Consider the following 13,362-nt stretch of genomic DNA (forward strand, 5'->3'; position numbering starts at 1 on the left):
TACTTGCATTGTGCATGGACCTACCTTCTTATGAGGGTTATGCCGGTGGGAGTAGATAGGATGCTAAAGTAGATGCTACGCAAAAGGGACGGGTATATGCATGGTGAAGGAGAAAAAGTGATTTCAAAAGTCTTTTCAAAAACCCCGTCGGGTGCCACTTATGCCCGAGGGAGATGATGAGATGGGTAACCACTTGATGACGAAGCGGTGTACCGAGGCAAGTGTGTGTGTTGTTTTGAAAACGGATTGGTCGAAGTTGCAACCGTTATTCCAACCTTACATGCGCAACCACTCTACCCTTATATGGGAAAGGGCATTATTGATTACCTAGACCGATACTAGCTTGGAGCCCGCATTACTAGTGATGGGAGAGTTGTTGGTGCGCTCTCTCGGGACGGGGTCGTGCCAGGTAGGGCAGCCATGACTGTTTTCACAGGGCACCGGACACACCGTTGGTACCCCGTGCTAGTGGTATGTGATAATTATGGGAGCGAGGCTCCAAGAAAGTGTTATGTGAAATGTTGAGCACGGGGGTTACTGCCAATCGAGTGGACTCCATGTTAGTGTCGTCTAGGGAAAGGTAGTGATCGGGTGCTTACCCCGGGTACTTGAGGTACCGCGGGTCATGGCTGACACGGAAGTTCCCCGGATCTTGTGGGTACAGTGTGCAACCGCTGCAGAGTGTAAAACTATTCGAATAGCCGTGTCCACGGTCAAGGACAGTTGGGTAACCGCTCTTGGGCTACGTCCACTTGTTTACAAACTGTGTGTGTGTTGATAAAATGAATTGGGTCAAGTCAAGGGACTTGACATGTTTGAGATGGGTTGGTGCCCACTCTATTTATGTTGGGTTGGTGCCCACTCTATTTATGTTGATAACTGTAACCTGTCCCCATGGTTACATGAATTCTCTTGATGCATGTCTTACGAGTTGTTGAACATGTCATTGCAATCAAAACTAGCTTTCTGCAAAAATTTACCTATATCATGCATTGTTACATCTTGAACCAAAACATGCGTTGCTTGCGAGTACATTCAAAGTACTCATTGGCTTGCCACTGGTTATTTAATTGACCAGGCATGGAAGAACAGGATGTGATGAAGAACACTTCGGTGACGAACATGCGAGCTAGGACGCTTACCAGTCAGAATGCCTGTAGGGTTAAGGCAGATGGCATGGGCCCAAGTTGTTATTGAAGATTTCCGCTGCGATGATATACTCAAGACTTGACCATAATGGTCCTACTTGTGTAATACGGTATGTAAGGATGTAAGACTCTTGTTATTCAGCTTCTGTGTGTTCAGTGAGCATTGATCTCTGGGATCACTGTACACGTGCATTCGGTGATCACGACTTATGAGTCGGCGTCCCCACAGAGCTGGTATCAGAGCCATCCTGACTGTAGGAAGCCTTAATTAGCATGGTCGTTAGTTAGGGTAAAACTGTTTCCAAAACTACTACTAATTTTCAAAACTATCCGTACTTCTCTTCCCTTCTCAGTTTTTCGAAAACTAAGGTATACTTTCCTTATTAAACTCTTCCCCTTCACACCTTTGGTCGCTAGAACCCTTATGCCCCTGACCACTGGATTCCTTGTAATCCTCGTGGATAATCAAGAAGGAAGATGCCTTGCCAGACATTCACCTACATCTCCTGAACTCAAGATTGGCGACATCACAACAAGACAATACCAACAGAAGATACATCCTCGAGGAATGAGGACCTGAAGACCCAGGAGATGGTGACACCCTTGACACTGCCCCAAGATGATGCAACCTTAGCCTACGATGATCAGGGCGTAGAATATGCAAGATCATGATATACATTGCTAATAGAGTAACCATGTCACTACCGTTGTTGTATCGGCAACCACCGATGGATGAGAACCTAGCCATTTGGTCCGCCTCACCATAGTGAGCAGGAAAACGGTTCTCCTCATCCCCCGCTCTTGGTGTCGAAGTTTTCATCAACGTAACCGACATGATGGACCTCTATTACGCCTTGATAATGTCATTGCATAAAGGATTACCTACCTGGTACCATCGATGGCTTAGAAGACAATAGAAGACCTAGTCAATGCCAGTTACGAGGAGCCACCTTCACCCCATCACTTCAATAGGGGAGAAGTTGTTGAAGAATCTTCAGGATCAACCCGGATTGTTTCATCGAACAACTACAGGAGACGTAGCAACACCTGAGGAAAACTCAGAAGACTGCATGAGGCACAAGGCACGACTACTGAGTTCGAGAACCCCTAGGGTAGGATGAGTCGTGTACCCCCTATGCGCAGTCGAGTCCGTATGATGGTTCGAATAGAACCATGATTGTGTGTTGCTTGTTTTGATTTGTTTGTGTTTTTATATCAGTCGCCCTTTTTCCCTAGGCAACAAGTACGCGACTATATCACCTGCCTTATTTTGTTGTTTGTGTTTGGCCTTTTTGGCACTTGTTTGTTTGCACCTGCACTATAGAACCCCCTTTAGGCATCCCACCTCCTCTATGCTATTTTTCCCTCTCGTCTCTCTCTCTCCTCAACTGAATACCAGCAAGACAAGATGCACCAAGAAATCTGCTTCGACAACCAACTAGCAATGAAGACTTTTGTTGCAGCCTCCTCGACCAAGTGAAACCCCGTAGAGTTATGTTTAACCCTCCAGACTAGAAACCCATTCCTAGACCCTTCGAGACTTCATAAGATACCCCAGCTCGAATCCTTAACCATGTGCTTAACCCACAGAATTGCAAGAGAACCTGTTAAGCCTCCGTCACCTTGCTTATCACTGGGTTCATTATGGAACTAGTGGATAGAGTGAACGAGCACATTATCTTCCTGAGATAGCACCAAAACTGACGATGCCATAGGGAAGACCAATCAGAGGATATAGGAGTAGAGGAGAAATGACTTGATGAGTTTATAGCAATGACTTGAGGAATTATATGAGACTATTTGGTGGATTATGAGGCTTTGATGTTGGTAGATGGACTTGGTGGGGTCATGATTATAGAGTAGCATAGCTTTCATCACCCCTGAGTAAATTGGATTTATAGGACAATTATGATCGCAAGCTGAACTCCTGGAAGTGCGAGGATTTGACTTGATGATATTGATAGGAGATAGTTGGCATTATGATAATGACTTTGGGGAAGCATGTAGGAATTCTCGTTGGACAAGAGATTTGGATTTAAGTAAATGATTCTAGTTGAATATAGATGATGAGTATGTCTACATGGTTCGGAGTAAATTGGATTTAGACTGATGATCTCGATCATGATACCATGTTTCTCGGTGGACGATAAACTAGGAGATTGGACTAATTGTCGGAGTTTATTTAGGGAATCTGTATGAGCTTGACCTTGGAGATTACTTGACCATGATAATGGAAATTGGTGGACTGACTATGGTAGAGATAGCATTTTCAAGTATTTGGGGATTATAGGACTTTAGAAGATCATGTGGAACATCATAAACATTGGATTTGTAGAATTAAATGGGTTATGTAGTGATTGATGGAAACTAAATGGGTTGTTGGTTGATTCATAGAAAGGAAACAAGATCTTGGAGTGGCTTACGACGTGTTTCCTCAGGATAGAGGTGCTTTATCTTGGACCTTGGAATAGTAGGATGAGCACTTGGGTTGTCCTTTTTTGTTCCAGCTTGGTAGCTTGTATGTTCTACCCATGGATTTTTAGGGGTAGACATACATATGAGTTTGGGGATCGTAGTCATATATGATTTTGCTAGACCTCCTCTTGGGAGTCATGAGGATATGAATAGCATGAGTGATGATTGGAGTTGACCTATACGAAATAATGCTTTCAGCAGTATAAGGTGATCTGTTTGGAGGACTAGATAGCACAATTGGCATCTCAGAAACTGTGCTCAAGGATGGGATGATAAACATTCACTCGCACACTAGAATCCTTGAAACCCTTAATCACTACCAAGCCACAACATGGTCGGATCCTGACCTTGGGCTTGGGCTCTAGATCGATAAGACCCTACCAATACTCAACCGTGACCACCACCGATACCCCAACATATACCCTATGCACCACATGGGCAACTCTTCACGGAGTACTCGAACAAGCTGGTCGTCATCGTTATTTGATGACATGCTTGTCTACCCGAAGACAGAAGAAGAGCCGTTCAGCTAGTCCAGGAACATTTGAAGATCGTCATGCCAAGGAGGAAGAACTACACCTACCACCATCATCAAGAAGTAGACATCCGCGTCGAAGACCAGGTGTATCTGCAAGCCACTTCTCTCTAAGGAACCAAGCATTTCCGTCACAAGGAGATCCACACCAGGATGTATCAAGACCTGAAGGAAAGACTCTGGTGGCACAGGATAAAAAGGGAGATTACCACCAATGTTGCAAAGTGTGACGTATGCCAGAGAGTCAAAGCTGAACATCAGCGACCCGCTGGATTGTTGCAACCCCTCAAGGTGCCTGAATGGAAGTGGGACAAAGTCGGGATGGACTTCATCACCGGTTTACCTGGGTCAAGCAAGGGACATGACTCCATATGGGTCATTGTTGACCATTTGACCAAGGTGGCCCACTTCATTCCTGTCAAGATGACCTACAAGGGGAACCAGTTAGCCAGTCCCTACATCAACCGAATCGTAAGCATTCATGGCGTTCCCAAGGAAATTGTGTCGGATAGAGGAACCCAATTCACCTCAAGGTTCTGGAAGAAGTTCCAGGAGGCCATGGGGACCGAGTTGTCCTTCAGCAGTGCTTTCCACCCACAGACCGGAGGTCAGACAGAACGAGTGAATCAGATACTCGAAGACATGCTTCGAGCCTGTGTCTTAGCATATGGATCTAAGTGGGAAGATTGCCTCCCTTTCGCCGAGTTCTCTTACCACAACAGTTATCAGTCAAGCCTTCAGATGGCACCATTTGAGGTGTTATACGGACGGAAATGCCGCACACCCCTCAATTGGTCAGAAACCGGAGAAGGACTTGTCTTTGGGCCGATATCCTCCGTGAAGCCGAAGAGCAAGTCCAGCTTGTCAGAGAACGTTTGAGGACGGCCAAGTCAAGACAAAAGAGCTACGCTGACTCACGTCGTCGAGACATGACCTTCCGGGTTGGAAACCATGTTTATCTCCGGGTCACCCCTCTCAAAGGAGCCCAGCGCTCCCATGTCAAAGGAAAGCTCGCCCCAAGATTCATCGGCCTTCTTCGAGACCACTCCAAGATGTAACAACCCCCCCCCCCCTCTGAGATCACTACGAGACGAAGAGAAGACAATTACCAGCTGGAGTTGCCACCTGAGCTACCTGATGTGCACAACGCTTTCCATGCATCCCAACCCCGGAAGTGTTTCCAACTTCCTAGCTAGCCCGAGCACTAATAAGGACATTGACCACCGAGCCACCGACCCCTAGTCCAACCTGACCTAACGCAAGAGACCCCTCAGCAACCTGGATCAACCGAGAGCGTCATACACGAAGCCACACCATCAAGTACTTCAATCTCAATGGAGCACTACACGGAAGCAGAAGCAACATGAGGACTTGAAGACTACCCCAGATCCAAGTTTCTGTATCCCTTTCCGCGTCTAGTCTAGGAATCTCGGGGACGAGATTCTTGTAAGGGGGGTTGGTCTGTCACACCCTGATTTTCATGCCACAACACTTAAGTCAATAAATCATGCTAAAATGTGGTTTGACAAAAACTTTTGAGTGTTTTGTCTTTGCTTTGATTGAATGTTTGTCTGCTGTTTGCAAGTGCTCTAAAAATCAAACAAATCCTCCAACTCCTATACTTCATCTCCTTGCTCCAAACTCTTGAACCAATGATCATGCCATGTGTATAGGACATAAAAATAATTTCTTACAAAAATAATTTGGCCAAATAGTATTTTCAAAAATTAGTTTTCCAAAAACCCCTGAATTGAGGTTTGCACTGCAAGTACTTAATTAAAGGCAGCAAAAATCTTTCCAAAAATATATTTGACTCCTATTAGATATAGGATACCCATAAACCACAAAAATATAATTTTAAAGGTTATTTTCCTATTTTATTTAAAAGCTTTTTCTTAAGGCCAGAAATGGTCTTTAATAGGGAAAAATTATTTTATTGCTTTAAAAATATTTGAAAAAAATCAGGGAAACTCAGTGGACATATATTGTCCATATATAAGAGTTTCAACACATGGTCATGTTCAAAATATTGGTCAAATCCCTCAAAAACCCTTTCTAGATATTTCAAGCTTTTGAAATATTTACAAAGGAAATATTCCCCAAAAATTCCAAGAAAATTCTATCATGTCACATATGACATATTTGGTGATCTTGCCAAGTACCATGTCTTGGAAAACAAGATAACATCATCAAATCCTCTCAAAACCATTTCTGTCCATTTTGTAGTTTGAGCAACTTTACATTGCCAAACATGTCCAAATGTTCTCAAACCTGGTGAACATTCTCCAATGGTCTAAGTATTCATCTAGACCAAGTGGCACAAGTTGGAGAACAAGTTATATTGATCAAAGTGCCCAAAAACCCTCTCTGACCAGAATCAAATTTGAACTACTTTGTACTACCAACTTTCTCTCCATGACCCCAACTTTTGTGAGCATGATCACATGACTGAATGAGGCCACCACACCAAGTGGTGCATCAAGGAGAAGTGATCTGCTCAACTGGATCTACACAAGTCCATTCCTGCCAATTTTTAGGGTTTGCAAAAGTTGCATTGGCAACTTTGTCCAAATAAGCTCAAAAAGGGTGGAAGGCCCTAATTATGTGTGACATCTCACCCAGTGGAGTCTCATGGCAAGTGGAAATTATTTTCTTGCCCAAACCTACATCAAACACCTTCTGGCAGAAACTAAAAATGTATGTTTTGTCCACTTCCACTAATCTCCATGAGCTGATCTTTTTTCCACAGCCCCATCTGGTCCTCCTCTAACCCCTGCATCTTTCCCTGCCCGAGAAGCCATGATGAAGGGGGTGAAAAGCCCATTTTTCTCCTCTTGACAGCCACTTTACCCTCCCTTTCTCATCTCTCTCTCACTCCTGGCATGTTCCAGGGCATCCAATGCCACTTTCCCATTGTTTACTCCCCCCTGCAGCCTCCAGACACAAGTGGCCGCGCCCATTCCGCAAAAAGGCATGTCATGCCGGCCAAAGACGCGCTCTGGAGCACGTCAGCGTGCTCCCGACCGTTGACACGGCGCTCCCGTCAACCTCGAGCCTCCCCCTCGCGCTAGTCGAGGTGCCTCGGCATCCGCAACACGCTATGCGGTCGGCCCCCTCCTCTCTCTTCCTCCCCGCGCCTCCATGCTAGCAAACAGAGGCCGCCCGAGCGTGCCAATGGTGCGGCTCACACGCGCGATGCTCTGGCCCTCCCCTGCTCTCTCTCTTCTCTCCCCTAGCTCTGGACCGAATCCAGGAACACCCCAGACACACCGCGACGAGCTCCCGTGGCCCGTAGCGACGAGCACGAGCTCGCCGGCGCACGAATCCGCGGTGCACCATCGCCTCGCCATATAAGGCCGCTCGAGGCCTCTCTCTGGAGTCCTTTGGCTCTCTCTCTCTCTCCCTACGCTCCCCAGGCCCATCCATTCCTCCCCTAGTGCCCCCATCCACCTCCATGGCTGGAAATCTTGCCACCGGCCACCGCTCAAATTTGAGCTCTCCGGTGCTCCTATCACCCTCCTACCTGGACCAGAGCATCACCCACTCCCCCACGGCCCTCTCCCGGACTCCATTTCTTCTTCTCCGCGGCCGCAGCACCGTGCCCCCAACCTCACCATCAGCCTCGTCCGCTGCGGCCAGTGCCCTGCTCAGCGCGGTGCCTCGGGGAGACCGTGCCACCCACGGGTGGGTGCGGCATGGCCTCCTGAGCACTCCGTACGCCGGGCGTCGCCGGAGGTGGCCCGTACCGCCGGGGAGAGCGCCCGCACCGTACGGCCTCGCCTCCTCTGTCTCCCAACGCGCCTGCGCGGGAGGTTGGGGATGAACCCGACAGGCAGGCCCCGCACGTCCGCGACCTAGTGGGCGGGCCCGCCCGTTTAAGTGGAGACGGCTTCCCCCGTTACCGCCTCCCCGCGGCGAAGGCGCCCTCGAGCTAGTACGCCTTCGACGTGGCCTCTTCTCCCGCGCGGCTACGCAGCTGGGTCGGCCCGTCAGCTATCCCTCGCCCAGAGCGCGCCGCCGCCGCCCAGATCCAGCCCGTTTCGGTAAAACCTTGGTATTTTTCTTTTTCCAGTCAACTTCAAAAATCCACAAGTAAATCAAATCAAGTCCAAATTTGATGATTCTAATTTCTATAAGTTCATAAATTCCTGATCTATCACATGGTGCAATTTGCACATTTTTCCATAAAGATATTCTTCACAAACATTTATCAAATCCCATATTTCCATTTCTTTCATAAAATCACATAGAGCCCATTTTTGATCCAAATTCCATGATTCAAAATCCTAGATGTCTATAAGTTCAAAACTTAGTTTTTGAACATTTTTACTAATACTTTCTGTATCACCTCAAGAAATGGTCTATTTCTTTGTATATAGCCAACTTTGCAAATTCATAGGAAAATCATCTCAACTCCAAATCCAGTGTAACCAATTCCTAGATGCTTCTAAAATCATCCTTTGTTAAATGGGTGCCTTTGCTCATTTTTCAAAAACATATTTCTGTACACTTCTTGCAAACACATTAATCCCTTGATTCCATCATATTGAAATGTTCAGAGATGTCCATTGATCAAATCCTAATGAAACCACTTTGGTCATCCCTCATATGACCAGAGGTATCCCAGAAAAGTCCAACTCATATTTTTAGAGCACTTTTATTTCCTGCCTTGTTGTGTTGCTTATTATGGTTGCTTTCGACGATAGTTGACGAAGTAGACGGAGTACTTGGAGAAGGACCAGAAGATTTCAAGACTCTGATGAACCAGGCAAGCAGCCCTTTGACCATGTCTATGAAACCTTTTATGCATGCCATAAAGCTCTTTATTATTGTTGCATCGGAATCATGATGAGATGGTGAACCACGTGGGTTGGTTGCCTCGGTTACTTCCTCGTTGATACTTGCATTGTGCATGGACCTACCTTCTTATGAGGGTTATGCCGGTGGGAGTAGATAGGATGCTAAAGTAGATGCTACGCAAAAGGGACGGGTATATGCATGGTGAAGGAGACAAAGTGATTTCAAAAGTCTTTTCAAAAACCCCGTCGGGTGCCACTTATGCCCGAAGGAGATGATGAGATGGGTAACCACTTGATGACGAAGCGGTGTACCGAGGCAAGTGTGTGTGTTGTTTTGAAAACGGATTGGTCGAAGTTGCGACCGTTATTCCAACCTTACATGCGCAACCACTCTACCCTTATATGGGAAAGGGCATTATTGATTACCTAGACCGATACTAGCTTGGAGCCCGCATTACTAGTGACGTGAGAGTTGTTGGTGCGCTCTCTCGGGATGGGGTCGTGCCAGGTAGGGCGGCCATGACTGTTTTCACAGGGCACCGGACACACCGTTGGTACCCCGTGCCAGTGGTATGTGATAATTATGGGAGCGAGGCTCCAAGAAAGTGTTATGTGAAATGTTGAGCACGGGGGTTACTGCCAATCGAGTGGACTCCATGTTAGTGTCGTCTAGGGAAAGGTAGTGATCGGGTGCTTACCCGGGGTACTTGAGGTACCGCAGGTCGTGGCTGACACGAAAGTTCCCCGGATCTTGTGGGTACAGTGTGCAACCTCTGCAGAGTGTAAAACTATTCGAATAGCCGTGTCCACGGTCAAGGACAGTTGGGTAACCGCTCTTGGGCTACGTCCACTTGTTTACAAACCGTGTGTGTGTTGATAAAATGAATTGGGTCAAGTCAAGGGACTTGACATGTTTGAGATGGGTTGGTGCCCACTCTATTTATGTTGGGTTGGTGCCCACTCTATTTATGTTGATATCTGTAACCTGTCCCCATGGTTACATGAATTCTCTTGATGCATGTCTTACGAGTTGTTGAACATGTCATTGCACTCAAAACTAGCTTTCTGCAAAAATTTACCTATATCATGCATTGTTACATCTCGAACCAAAACATGGGTTGCTTGCGAGTACATTCAAATTACTCATTGGCTTGCCACTGGTTATTTAATTGACCAGGCATGGAAGAACAGGATGTGATGAAGAACACTTCGGTGACGAACATGCGAGCTAGGACGCTTCCCAGTCAGAATGCCTGTAGGGTTAAGGCAGATGGCATGGGTCCAAGTTGTTATTGAAGATTTCCGTTGCGATGATATACTCAAGACTTGACCATAATGGTCCTACTTGTGTAATACGGTATGTAAGGATGTAAGACTCTTGTTATTCAGCTTCTGTGTGTTCAATGAGCATTGATCTCTGGGATCACTTTACACGTGCATTCGGTGATCATGACTTATGAGTCGGCGTCCCCACAGCCCCTCGAGCACCCCCCCCCCCCGACCGACTTCTTTCGCCTATATAGTCCCACGTACCCTAAAAACATCAGAGGAGAAGATAGATTGGGAGTTCCATTGCCGCAAGCCTCTGTAGCCACCAAAAACCTCTAGGGACCCCGTTCCGGCACCCTGCCGGAGGGGGGATCCCATCACCGGTGGCCATCTTCATCATCCCGGCGCTCGCCATGACGAGGAGGGAGTAGTTCACCCATGGGGCTGAGGGTATGTACCAGTAGCTATGTGTTTGGTCTCTCTCTCTCGTGTTCTCTCTCGTGTTCCCTCTATGGCACGATCTTGATGTATCCCGAGCTTCGCTATTATAGTTGGATCTTATGATGTTTCTCCCCCTCTACTCTCTTATGATGAATTGAGTTTTCACTTTGAAGTTATCTTATCGGATTGAGTGTTTAATGATTTGAGAACACTTTATGTATATCTTGCCGTGCTTATCTGTGGTGACAATAGGATATCATGTGCCACTTGACGTATGTTTTGGTGACCAACTTGCGGGTTCTGCCCATGAACCTATGCATAGGGGTTGGCACACGTTCTTGTCTTGACTCTCCAGTAGAAACTTTGGGGCACTCTTTGAAGTACTTTTTGGTAGTTGAATACATGAATCTGAGATTGTGTGATGCATATCGTATAATCATGATCACGGATACTTGAGGTGACAATGGAGTATCTAGGTGACATTAGGGTTTTGGTTGATTTGTGTCTTAAGGTGTTATTCTAGTATGAACTCTAGGATAAATTGAGCGGAAAGAATAGCTTCATGTTATTTTACTATGAACTCTTGAATAGATAGAACAGAAAGGATAACTTTGAGGTAGTTTCATACCCTACCATAATCTCTTCGTTTGTTCTCCGCTATTAGTGGATTTGGAGTGACTCTTTGTTGCATGTTGAGGGATTATTATATGATCTATCTATGTTATTATTGTTGAGAGAACTTGCACTAGTGAAAGTATGAACCTTAGGCCTTGCTTCCTACCATTGCAATACCGTTTACACTCACTTTTATCGCTTTCTACCTTGTTGTTTCTATAATTTTAGATTCCAAATACCTTTATCTACTATCCATATTGCACTTGTATCACCATCTCTTCGCCGAACTAGTGCACCTATACAATTTACCATTGTATTGGGTGTGTTGGGGACACAAGAGGCTCTTTGCTATTTGGTTGCAGGGTTGTTTGAGAGAGTCTATCTTCATCCTACGCCTCCCATAGATTGATAAACCTTAGGTCATCCACTTGAGGGGAATTTGCTATTGTCCTACAAACCTGTGCACTTGCAGGCCTAACAACGTCTACAAGAAGAAGGTTGTGTAGTAGACATCAGGGGGCTTCCAGCCGCGATGTCTCCGGCCTGTTGAAGCTCCTCTGCGCAGCTCTAGTTTCTGAGCCCATCTCCTTGGCCGCATCTAGGGCCTTCTTCATGTCAGCCGACTTTGCCTGATTCTCCTTTTCGAGGAGCTTATACCGGCTGGCGGCGTCCCTCAGCTCCACAGCCATCTCGGCTATTTTGTCTTCCTTCGGCGATGAGCAGCATGTTCATCTCTCAAACCTTCGGTTGCCTTTAGGGAAGCCGCATTGCTAGCCTAGGCTTGTTCCTTGGCTAGGGCAAGTTCCGCCCTCAGGGCCTCCACGGCGGCAGCTCTGCCTGCAGGCACAGCATATCATATTAACATTATGCTCCTCTCTAATATTTACTAAACAAATGAGGAAAAATGAGCACATACTCTGTGACTCGTCAAGCTGCTTGTTTACAAGCGTGATGTCGGCGTCCACCACATTAATCTGTCACCTCAGTTTGGCGAATTCAGCGGACCGGTCTACCGCCGGACCCTTAGCAACCTGCGCTTGAATGCAGTGTGATCATTACCTGGGAGTATGATCCTCTGTTTGCCGCCTAGGGCTTCCAACCAGAGTGTCAGGGGCTACTATCTATACGAAGCACACCAATCGTGTGCGGTACAATCAAAAAATTACGTGTCTTGTTGCGTACCTCAAAGCCTTTGAGCAGGCTCGTAAAAGTTTCATGTAACCCATTTGTGGCGGATTAAATCTTCTCTAGCACCGTACCCATTAACGTACGGTGATCCTCCGAGATAGCATCTTCCTCCAGAAGGCCCGTCAGTGTGTTCGGTCGGGAGCCGGACTGTCCCGGACCCTTCTTACTGCCCTCCATGGGAGCCGAACACGCCAGGCTTGGGGTGGCCGAAGTGTTAGCTTCTGGCCGCGGCGGATCCGGACTCCTCCGTGACGACACCTCAGGGTCGCCCGCTCCATGGGGCGGAGAGGCAGGTGGGGTTTCACTCTCCATCATCTCCGGAAGAAGATCCCCTGAAGACGAACTCTGCTACTAACCGGTCCGCGAAAGATAGATCCTGGTTATTGTTCTCGAAGGAGGAAGCAATATCTTTTTATTCACGATTAACTTACAGCTCGGTGGAGGGCTGGCCCGTTTGCGGGCATGGTGCGGTGAGGGCGCCCTCCGGGGCAAGGCCCCCTGGTGAAGTTTTCTTCCCTTGTTTAGGCACCTCTATTTCCAAGTCTTCAGAGGCGGCACTTTTCTTCCCGCGGGGGGAGGAAGCCTTGGATTCACCTCCCCAATTATCCTCCTTCGTGGAGACAGTAATTCCCCCGGTTTGGATGTGCAATGTGTGAAGCTCGGCTTCTCTATTCTTCCCTTCCCCTTTCCCTGAGGGCGCTTGGCTTAGCGCACGCCTAAGCATCCTGGCTATTGCAGGACTAGGCGAGCCTTCGAGAAGTGGGGCCATACACCTGATACTCTCTGCCTAGCTGAGCCAATCCTGGCCGCGGACAAGTTTTCAGAATAATGTTGTGATAAATATAAATGGAGTGTTCGGTTACAGGGTTACTTACTTGGGTATCCGGACACT

This window comes from Triticum dicoccoides, chromosome 3B, assembly GCF_002162155.2.
Source record: "Triticum dicoccoides isolate Atlit2015 ecotype Zavitan chromosome 3B, WEW_v2.0, whole genome shotgun sequence".
NCBI classification, from domain to species: domain Eukaryota; kingdom Viridiplantae; phylum Streptophyta; class Magnoliopsida; order Poales; family Poaceae; genus Triticum; species Triticum dicoccoides.